This window comes from Lolium rigidum, chromosome 2 (assembly GCF_022539505.1).
Source record: "Lolium rigidum isolate FL_2022 chromosome 2, APGP_CSIRO_Lrig_0.1, whole genome shotgun sequence".
NCBI classification, from domain to species: Eukaryota; Viridiplantae; Streptophyta; class Magnoliopsida; order Poales; family Poaceae; genus Lolium; species Lolium rigidum.
Window position 1 is genome coordinate 100,061,787 of NC_061509.1, and position 11,228 is coordinate 100,073,014.

An 11,228-nucleotide genomic window follows, 5' to 3' on the forward strand; every position below is an offset into this window, starting at 1 on the left:
AAGCAACTTTGCATCCAATGAATTTCACGAATTTTGTGAAGATCTTGACATCAAACTCAGTTTTGCTTCGGTTTCACATCCTCAAACCAACGGGCAAGTTGAAAGGATTAACGGTCTAATTTGTGGCGGCATAAAAAGCATCTCACAAAGGCAGCCGGTGCCTAGGTTGAAGAATTACCATCAGTACTTTGGAGTTTGCGGACAACACCGAATAGATTGACGCAATATACTCCCTTCTTTCTGGTACATGGAGCCGAAACAGTTTTGCCTGCCAACGTTCGCTTTGAAGCACCTCGAGTCATTGCGTACAACAAAAAAGCCTCTGTTCAAGCATTACTTAATGCTGTGGATCTAGTAGACAAAGCTCAAGATATTGCTTTGGCTAGAATAGCGGTGTATCAGCAGGCGACACGAAAGTACCACAGTCGAAGGGTGCGCCGAAGTTTTAACGTGGGCAGCCTAGTATTACGATTAAAGCAAAAAGGACATCTGAAGCTCGAATCTCCTTGGGATGGACCCTACATCATCACTGAAGTCATCGCATGAGGAGTCTATCGCATCAAGAATACTACAACAAGATTGGTGGAAGGCAACCTATGGGACGTTGCACAATTGTGACGATTCTATGTTTAGACCTCTTCTCTTTTACCTCCCTTTATTTTATTCAATAAGGATTTTTAGCCATCTTCAAGACAATGTATATCTCAGTTGCATATTATCAACAAACTTCTAGTTTGAATCATACAATTGTTATTTTACAATGGTCATATCCGGAATTTCTCGACACATCAAACACAATAAGCGTACCAGGCAATACTAGGGGCTGCAAAGTTCTTACCCTATAATTTTCGTCAAAAGCCTTAGGGAACATGTGAGTGCTGCAATTGACGGAAATCTCTATACAAATGAAAATACAAATACTTCCACAAAGCCTCACGAACATGTGAGCGCACTACAATTGTGGACACTATACAAATAACAAAGGCTCACGCCGGTGCACCGGGCTACTGATACGTCTCCAACGTATCTATAATTTCTGATGTTCCATGTTTGTTTTATGACAATACCTACATGTTTTGCTCACACCTTATAATGATTTCATGCATTTTTGGAACTAACCTATTAACAAGATGCCGAAGTGCCAGTTCCTGTTTTCTGCTGTTTTTGGTTCCAGAAAGGCTGTTTGGGCAATATTCTCGGAATTCGACGAAACGAAGACCAAATATATTATTTTTCCCGGAAGGCTCCAGAACACCGAAGGAGAGTCGGAGGCGGGCCAGGGGGCCACCACACCACACCTGGGCGAGGGCCCAGGCCTGGCCGCGCCACCAGGTGGGGAGGGCGCCCTGGTGCCCCTCCTGCGCCGCCTCTTCGCCTATATAAGCCCTTTCGACCTAAAAACGCGACACGAATTGACGAAACTCCAGAAAGACTCCAGGGGCGCCATCGCCATTGTGAAACTCCAATTCGGGGGACAGAATCTCTGTTCCGGCACGCCGCCGGGACGGGGAAGAGCCCCCGGAAGCCATCTCCATCGACGCCATCGCCTCCATCATGCTCCGTGAGTAGTTCCCCCATGGACTACGGGTTCTAGCTGTAGCTAGTTGGTACTCTCTTCCCATGTACTTCAATACAATGATCTCATGAGCTCCCTTACATGATTGAGATCCATCCGATGTAATCGGTGTTGTGTTTGTTGGGATCCGATGGATGATACATTATGATTAGTCTATCTATAAATTTTGTGAAGTTATTGTTGCTTGCAATCTTGTTGTGTTTAATGCTTGTCACTAGTGCACGAGTGGCATGATCTTAGATTTAAGCTCTATACTTATTGCTTAGATTGTATCTACAAGTTGTTTGCACATATTGCTGTCCAGAACCCGAGGCCCCAAAGTGACAGAAATTGGGACAACCGGAGGGGAAGGCTGTGATATGAGGATCACATGTTTTCACCAAGTGTTAATGCTTTGCTCCGGTGCTCTATTAAAAGGAGTACCTTAATTGCCAGTAGATTCCCTTGAGGCCCTACGCCACCGTATCTGGTAGGACAAAAGATGTTATGCAAGTTTCTCATTGCGAGCACGTATGACTATATATGGAAAACATGTCTACATGATTAATAATCTTGATGTTCTGTCTTAATGCTATTTCAATCCTATCAATTGCCCAACTCGTAATTTGTTCACCCGACACTTGTTATTGGAGAGTTACCACTAGTGTAGATAGTCGGGAACCCGGTCCATCTTTCATCATCATATACTCGTTCCTATATGACATTGGAAGTAGTATCAACTATTTTCTCGGTGCCATTGCCTCCGTGTTACCGCTACTGCTGCTCGTGTTACTCGTTACTATTGCTCTCATATTACCGCTGCATTCACATCACCCCTGTTACTAGTGCTTTTCCAGGTGCAGCTGAATTGACAACTCAGTTGTCAAGGCTTATAAGTATTCTTTACCCCCCCTTGTGTCGAATCAATAAATTTGGGTTTTACTTCCCTTGAAGACTGTTGCGATCCCCTATACTTGTGGGTTATCAAGACTATTTTCTGGCGCCGTTGCCGGGGAGGCATAGCTCTACTCATAAGTTCACCTGGGGAGTACACTCTACCTCTCTCTCTGTTTTATTTTATTTTGTTTTGCTTATTTTACTTTTGTCTAGTTTGTTTTTGTCTTGTTTTATTTTTCTCATATACCCAAAAATCCATAAAAATTTGAAAAAACTAAAAATTAAAAACTGTTGTTATGGGAGAACCTACAACCTATTTGGAGCTTATTGAAATATATAATAACTATAGAGAATCAAGAGCGGGGAAAGTCATGAGTGCTGTGATAGAAAAATTGCATACAATTGCTAAAATCTTGCTTAAACGCCATGATATAAACTGTTGCTCTCAACAGGATACTAAACATCTTAAATTTCAATGTGGCTTTAGTGAAGAAGTTTTAATTATGAACTACAATTGGAATAACTATATTCATTTTGGGTTCGAAGAGGTAGAACAATTTGTCTTATTTATGGGAGCTTCTGAGATAGAATCCTTCATGGTTAAAAATTATGAAACTTGTGTTGTTTGTAAGGACCTTAAAGATTATGTCTCTTCTATCCTTAATTTTTTCATAGAAAGTTACAGCGATAATCCTTATATCATTGATTATAAAGAGAGACTCATTAATGCATAAGAATGCACTCACAATTTGCAGGAACCTGTGGAAGAAGAAATTGATGAACCTGAAAGTTCATTGGATGAAAAAGAGGAGGAGATTGATGAACCTGGAAGCTCATTGGATGAAAAAGAAGAGGAGAGTGATGAACAAAAGGAGGAAGAATGGATTAGCTACCCATTCCAACCTTCTAATGAGAGTAACTCTTTATCTCTTACACTATTTGATTGTCCTCCATGCTTACCAAAGGAAGATGAATATTATGTTCCCGTGGATTCTCTTGAAATATTACCTATGAGTAAAACTTGTGATAATAATTATGCTACTGTTATCTATGATAATCCATGCTATTTTGATAACTCTTATGATAATGCTTTATTTATGCCTGATGTCGAAATGCATGGTACTAAAGAATTTTGTTTAGCAAATGTTTATGATAAAGCTCTAGATGATGGTCCTATGTTACTTGATAATATTAATTGTACTACTAATGAAAATGGGATTGGAGAAGTCTTGACTTTATCTAGGAGTCCCATATCTTTTGAGATTGATCAATCATCTTGTTATATCATTGATAAAAGTGGATTTGAAAGTTTTAATCCCACTATTTTTGAGCTTGATAAAAATTATGTGTTTATGGATCATGAGAAACATGCTTTATGTGATAGTTATATTGTTGAGTTTATTCATGAAGCTACTGAAAATTATTATGAGAGAGGAAAATATGGTTGTAGAAATTTGCATGGTACTAAAACACCTCTCTATATGCTGAAATTTTTGAAGTTACTCTTGTTTTATCTTCCAATGCTTGTTACTTTGTTCTTCATGAATTTATTTGTGTACAAGATTCCTATGCATAGGAAGTGGGTTAGACTTAAATGTGTTTTGAACTTGCTTTTTTGATGCTCCTTTTGCTTCAACTCTTATTTCTTGCGAGTGCATCATTAAAATTGCTGAGCCCATCTTAATGGCTATAAAGAAAGCACTTCTTGGGAGATAACCCATGTCTTTATTTTGCTACTATTTTGTTGTGTCTTGGAAGTTGTTACTACCGTAGCAACATCTCCTTATCTTTATTTTATTGCATTGTTGTGCCAAGTAAAGTCTCTAATAGAAGGTTGATACTAGATTTGGATTTCTGCGCAGAAACAGATTTCTATCTGTCACAAATTTGGGCAGGGCTCTCTGTAGGAAACTCAGAAAATTCTTCTAATTTACATGCGTGTTCCTCAGATATGTACGCAACTTTCATTAGTTTTGAGTTTTCTGATTTGAGCAACAGAAGTACCTCTTAAAAATTCGTCTTTACTGGCTGTTCTGTTTTGACAGATTCTGTCTCTGTTTTTTGCATTGTCTCTTGTGGACTTTAAGCAAGGCTTTCTAGACGTGGAGAGCTGTAGCTAATGTTTTATTGAGTTCTTGCAATGTGTCACTACAGGACTAAAGTGGATTAAAGTTTTTTGAGTACTAACCCCTCTAATGAAGTTTATGAGAAGTTTAGTGTGAAGAAAGTTTTCAAGGGTCAAGAGAGGAGGATGATATATGATCAAGAAGAGTGAAAAGTCTAAGCTTGGGGATGTCCCCGTGGTTCATCCCTTCATATTTCAAGAAGACTCAAGCGTCTAATCTTGGGGATGCCCAAGGCATCCCCTTCTTCATCAACAACTTATCAGTTCACTTCTATTGAAACTATATTTTTATTCGGTCACATCTTATGTGCTTTACTTGGAGCGTCTGTGTGTTTTTATTTTTGTTTGTGTTTGAATAAATTCAGATCCTAGCAATCCTTGTGTTGGAGAGAGACACGCTCCGCTTTTTCATTTGAACACTTGTGTTCTTCGCTTTTAATGTTCATGACAAAAGTTGGAAGCTGTTGCATTTATTGCTATTTGGTTGGAAACAGAAAATGCCTCATATTGTCTTGAATAATTTGATACTTGGCAATTGTTTTGAGCTCTCAAGTAGATCATGATTAAGCTCTTGCACCATGTAGTTTGAACCTATTAGTGGAGAACTACCGTAGAGCTTGTTGAAATTGGTTTGCATGATCGGTCTCTCTAAAGTCTAGATATTTTCAAGTAAAAGTGTTTGAGCAACAAGGAAGACAGTGTAGAGTATTATAATGCTTGCAATATGTTCTTATGTAAGTTTTGCTGTACCGGTTCATACTTGTGTTTGCTTCAAATAACCTTGCTAGCCAAAACCTTGCACTGAGAGGGAATGCTTCTCGTGCATCCAAAACCTTGAGCCAAAACCCATGCCATTTGTGTCCACCATAACTACCTACTATGTGGTATTTCTCTGCCATTCCAAGTAAATACTTCATGTGCTACCTTTAAACAATTCAAAAGTTATCCTCTCTTATTTGTGTCAATGTTTTATAGCTCATGAGGAAGTATGTGGTGTTTTATCTTTCAATCTTGTTGGGCAGATTTTCACCAATGGACTAGTGGCTTCATCCGCTTACCCAATAATTTTGCAAAAAGAGCTGGCAGCGGGGTTCCCAACCCCAATTAATCAACTTTCATTAATAATTCTCTTCACATGTTTTGCCCTGATTCATCAGTAAGCAACTTAATTTTACAAATAGACACTCCTTCATGGTATGAGATTGTTGGAAGGCACCCGAGGATTCGGTTAGCCGTGGCTTGAGAAAGCAAAGGTTGGGAGGAGTGTCATCCAAAAATAAAAATAAAAAACTAAACTAAAGTACATGAGTAAACAAAAGAGAAGAGGGATGATCTACCTTGCTGGTAGAAATAACGTCCTTCATGGGAGCCGCTCTTTGAAAGTCTGTTTGATGAGGGGGTTAGAGTGCCCACTACCATTCGTTGACAATAATAAACACCTCTCAAAACTTTACTTTTATGCTCTCTATATGATTTTAAAACTTAAAAAGCTCTAGCACATGATTTAATCCCTGCTTCCCTCTGCGAAGGGCCTTTCTTTTACTTTATGTTGAGTCACTTTACCTACTTCCTTCCATCTTAGAAGCAAACACTTGTGTCAACTGTGCATTGATTCTTACATACTTGCTTATTTGTATTCATCATATTACTTTGTGTTGACAATTATCCATGAGATATACATGTTGAAAGTTGAAAGCAACTGCTGAAACTTGTATCTTTCTTTGTGTTGCTTCGATGCCTTTACTTTGAATTTATTGCTTTATGAGTTAACTCTTATGCAAGACTTTTTGATGCTTGTCTTGAAAGTACTATTCATGAAAAGTTTTGCTATATGTTATCTATTTGTTAAGTAAACTATAGATCGTTGCCTTGAGTCACTTCGTTCATTTCATATGCTTTACAATAGTATGATCAAGGTTATGTAAGTAGCATGTCACTGCAGAAATTATTCTTTTTATCGTTTACCTACTCGAGGGCGAGTAGGAACTAAGCTTGGGGATGCTGATACGTCTCCAACGTATCTATAATTTCTGATGTTCCATGCTTGTTTTACTAGTAAGAGTGCACGTGCACGCACGTCTCATGAATAAACTAATGCCTTTGAATTTTGTATCTATGTAAAAACGTAAAAAAATAACAATGTGCACTCTATATTTTGATTTTGCAAATGTTTTCCATTAATCTCAAGTCTATTTTGCAAATAACAAGTCCAAGCCCAACATACTCCATCCAACCACCTAAGCTAAGCCCTAAAATACAGTCGTCAAACTTAAGTACTCCCTCCGATCCAAATATCATTGTCGTAGGTTATTATCCAATATTTCTAAAATCTGTATAGGTTCATGAAACCTGTGACAAACTGACAACTAATTTGGATCATATGTAGTAATTATTTCTCATTTGATCATTACAATGGATGGCATAGAAAGAAAAACGCTCAGGTTGTATTTTGTTGAGAATGTGGAAAACATTGATGGTTCAATCCATACAAGAACATATCATCCCACAAAAAAGCCTCCATGAGCAATCCATATCAGGAACATGGCTATGTAATGTTATTATAATGGATAGCAGAGCTCTAACTTGATGATGCTTACGAAAATAACAATGCCATCGATGAATACAAAAGCAAAGACCTACAACGGATGATGGATCAATAAGCGAGCACTTTGGTATGTAAAAGACGAAGAACCTATAATGGTGAAAATTTAAACTAAATAGCAAGAACGTTTAAAAACTTGGAGCACACAAGTCACATTATACTTCAGTTGCCAAATCATAAACCAAAGAAACCTGGTGTCCTTGTGAAACCACATAACAAATGGGCACTTAATAATTATGCTTGACTTCTCATTGTCACAAAAGTTCATCTTAATTTCTCATATCAAATCTTCACAAATAATAGACAGCCATAGTACACAGATGGTACATTTGAGGTATATCTTAAGTTTATACCCTTCATTGCTAAAATTATTTTCCACATATCTATACATGACAACAGAAATAAATTAGCCAAACACAACTGTGGACAAATATCACATATACCTCCACAGCCACGAATCAAATCCATGAATCGTTACACATGGCAAAGCTTGGACCTGCAAAAAATACCGGTCATACATACAAGAAGAAACCTAAAAACCAATATTATAGTGACTTCACAAACCTTGATGACAAATTTGCTTATTACATAATACACACATGCCAATCAAACTTGTTGGTGTAGCAGCTCCAGAAGACCGAATAAGCAGCATACTCAGAGAGAGTACATTACAACTCAATAGTACTATTTTTTTGCAAAAAAACTTAATTGGACATATGAATGTGCTAGTTTATGTACAAAACCTGGAGAATTAGCCATTTTAATCACTATGTACATGCAAGCATCGGCCAGCTGAGTCATATTCACCATCTCTAATTTTTATCCGCTCAGTTGGAGAAGGATTTGCTGACTGTCTAATGGAGGTTCTTCCAATTAACATGTAATTCCGAACATATGGTGATATCTCAATTTAATTTTCTTGGGAAATCTGCAGGAAGTCCTCAGTGGTAATGACTCCAATTTCTGTGAATTTGTTCCAATGTTGTTAGCTATCAGATCTTAATTCAAAAATATACTTCTCTACCTTGAGTGACAGCTTGCTGAAAATATTTGAGATTTCTATGTTAAATTGGATGACCTGATTGACATTTGCAGTTAACATGATGCTCCGTAATAACATTTCAAATTCAAATGACTGACACATGCAAGTATTTTGCATTACAGTAATATCTAATTCTGAGCTATAATACTGCAAAATGATGCTTCTTCAAGCCACCGTAAGAAATGGGCTATAATTAAGTGCAGAGAAACACATCAGCAATTGGATTGCAGGCTACGTACTTGCAGGGTGTTTGTACGACTGCACCAGCGGAGAAGCACAGAGCAGGGTGTTTGTGCTTGAGCCCAGCGAAGAGACTCCCTGGCGGCCGGGACTGGATATGCTGCGGAGGGATAACGGGCGACGACGGTTCCTCGATGGGAATACGCGAGCGGACAGGCGGGCTGCCGGCGGCGAGGACGCGGTGGATGACAGACGGGCGCGCACGACTATGTGGTGAGGAGGGCGGCGCGACCGAGGTAGTGCTGGATCTCGCCTTGGCGGTGGTGGCGCGGCGGCCGAGGTGGTGCTGGATCTCACCTTGGCCGGGGTGGCGGCGACCAAACTACGATATCCTCAGTGCCTCCAGCGTGGGGTCGTCGGTGTCCGTTGCAGCCGCGTTGGCAAGAATCGTTCATGAGACTTCACGAGAGCAGCGAGGATGGCTGGCGGAGCGTGACGATGGCAGGGAGCCAGGGAGCTAGGGATTAGGCCAGCCGGTTAGGGAAGGAAAGAAGGGAAATAGGGAATGTGAGAAAATTAGGGAGGAGATCGTGCGAGAGAATTATTTCTCCAATGCGGGACGGAAAGTTGTTTCACATTATCCTCTGCGGGTGGAGTACGATCAGTCAACCAAAAATGCAAAGCGCACACAGGCAACAGATTAGGCCAATGGTGGCTGTTAGATTGTGTTTAGTGGGCCTAATCACGCGGTGATAATCGTTCTGTGTACAGTAGATGGTGTGGCTTTAGAAAAATTCGTGTTTGCTCTTTTATTAGTAGTAGAGATGACAATACCTACATGTTTTGCTCACACTTTATAATGATTTCATGCATTTTCCGGAACTAACCTATTAACAAGATGTCGAAGTGCCAGTTCCTGTTTTCTAATGTTTTTGGTTCCAGAAAGGCTGTTCGGGCAATATTCTCGGAATTCGACGAAACGAAGACCAAATATCTTATTTTTCCCGGAAGGCTCCAGAACACCGAAGGAGAGTCGGAGGCGGGCCAGGGGCCACCACACCACACCTGGGCGCGGGCCCAGGCCTAGCCGTGCCACCAGGTGGGGAGGGCGCCCTGGTGCCCCTCCTGCGCCGCCTCTTCGCCTATATAAGCCCTTTCGACCTGAAAACGCGACACGAATTGACGAAACTCCAGAAAGACTCCAGGGGCGCCGCCGCCATCGCGAAACTCCAATTCGGGGGACAGAATCTCTGTTCCGGCACGCCGCCGGGACGGGGAAGTGCCCCCGGAAGCCATCTCCATCGACGCCATCGCCTCCATCATGCTCCGTGAGTAGTTCCCCCATGGACTACGGGTTCTAGCTGTAGCTAGTTGGTACTCTCTCTCCCATGTACTTCAATACAATGATCTCATGAGCTGCCTTACATGATTGAGATCCATCTGATGTAATCGGTGTTGTGTTTGTTGGGATCCGATGGATGATACATTATGATTAGTCTATCTATAAAGTTTGTGAAGTTATTGTTGCTGCAATCTTGTTGTGTTTAATGCTTGTCACTAGTGCACGAGTGGCATGATCTTAGATTTAAGCTCTATACTTATTGCTTAGATTGTATCTACAAGTTGTTTGCACATATTGCTGTCCGGAACCCGAGGCCCCAAAGTGACAGAAATTGGGACAACTGGAGGGGAAGGCTGTGATATGAGGATCACATGTTTTCACCAAGTGTTATTAATGCTTTGCTCCGGTGCTCTATTAAAAGGAGTACCTTAATTGCCAGTAGATTCCCTTGAGGCCCGGCTGCCACCAGTCGGTAGGACAAAAGATGTTATGCAAGTTTCTCATTGCGAGCACGTATGACTATATATGGAAAACATGCCTACATGATTAATAATCTTGATGTTCTGTCTTAATGCTATTTCAATCCTATCAATTGCCCAATTATAATTTGTTCACCCGACACTTGTTATTGAGAGTTACCACTAGTCTAGATAGCTGGGAACCCCGGTCCATCTCTCATCATCATATACTCGTTCCTATATGACATTGGAAGTAGTATCAACTATTTTCTGGTGCCATTGCCTCTGTGTTACTGCTACTACTGATGTGTTACTGTTACTATTGCTCTCATATTACCGCTGCTTTCACATCACCCCTGTTACTAGTGCTTTTCCAGGTGCAGCTTAATTGACAACTCAGTTGTTAAGGCTTATAAGTATTCTTTACCTCCCCTTGTGTCGAATCAATAAATTTGGGTTTTACTTCCCTCGAAGACTGTTGCGATCCCCTATACTTGTGGGTTATCAGCTACGAAGCCAATTAGGCACATGGTTCCCTCGTTTACTCGGGGGCTACTGCCAATAAAAAAATACATACGACTGATACGTCTCCAACGTATCGATAATTTCTTATGTTCCATGCTTGTTTTATGACAATACCTACATGTTTTATACATACTTTATGTTATATTTGTGCATTTTCCGGCACTAACCTATTAACAAGATGCCGAAGAGCCAGTTGCTGTTTTCTGCTGTTTTTGGTTTCAGAAATCCTAGTAAGGAAATATTCTCGGAATTGGACGAAATCAACGCCCAGGATCTTATTTTTCCACGAAGCTTCCAGAAGTCCGAAAGGGAAACGAAGTGGGGCGACAAGGCGGCGACACGCCAGGGCGGCGCGGCCCACCCCCTGGCAGCGCGGCCCTGTTGTGTGGGCCCCTCGTGGCGCCCCCTGACCTACCCTTCCGCCTACATAAGCCTTCGTCGATAATAACTCCAGTACCGAGAGCCACGATACGAAAAACCTTCCAGAGACGCCGCCGCCGCC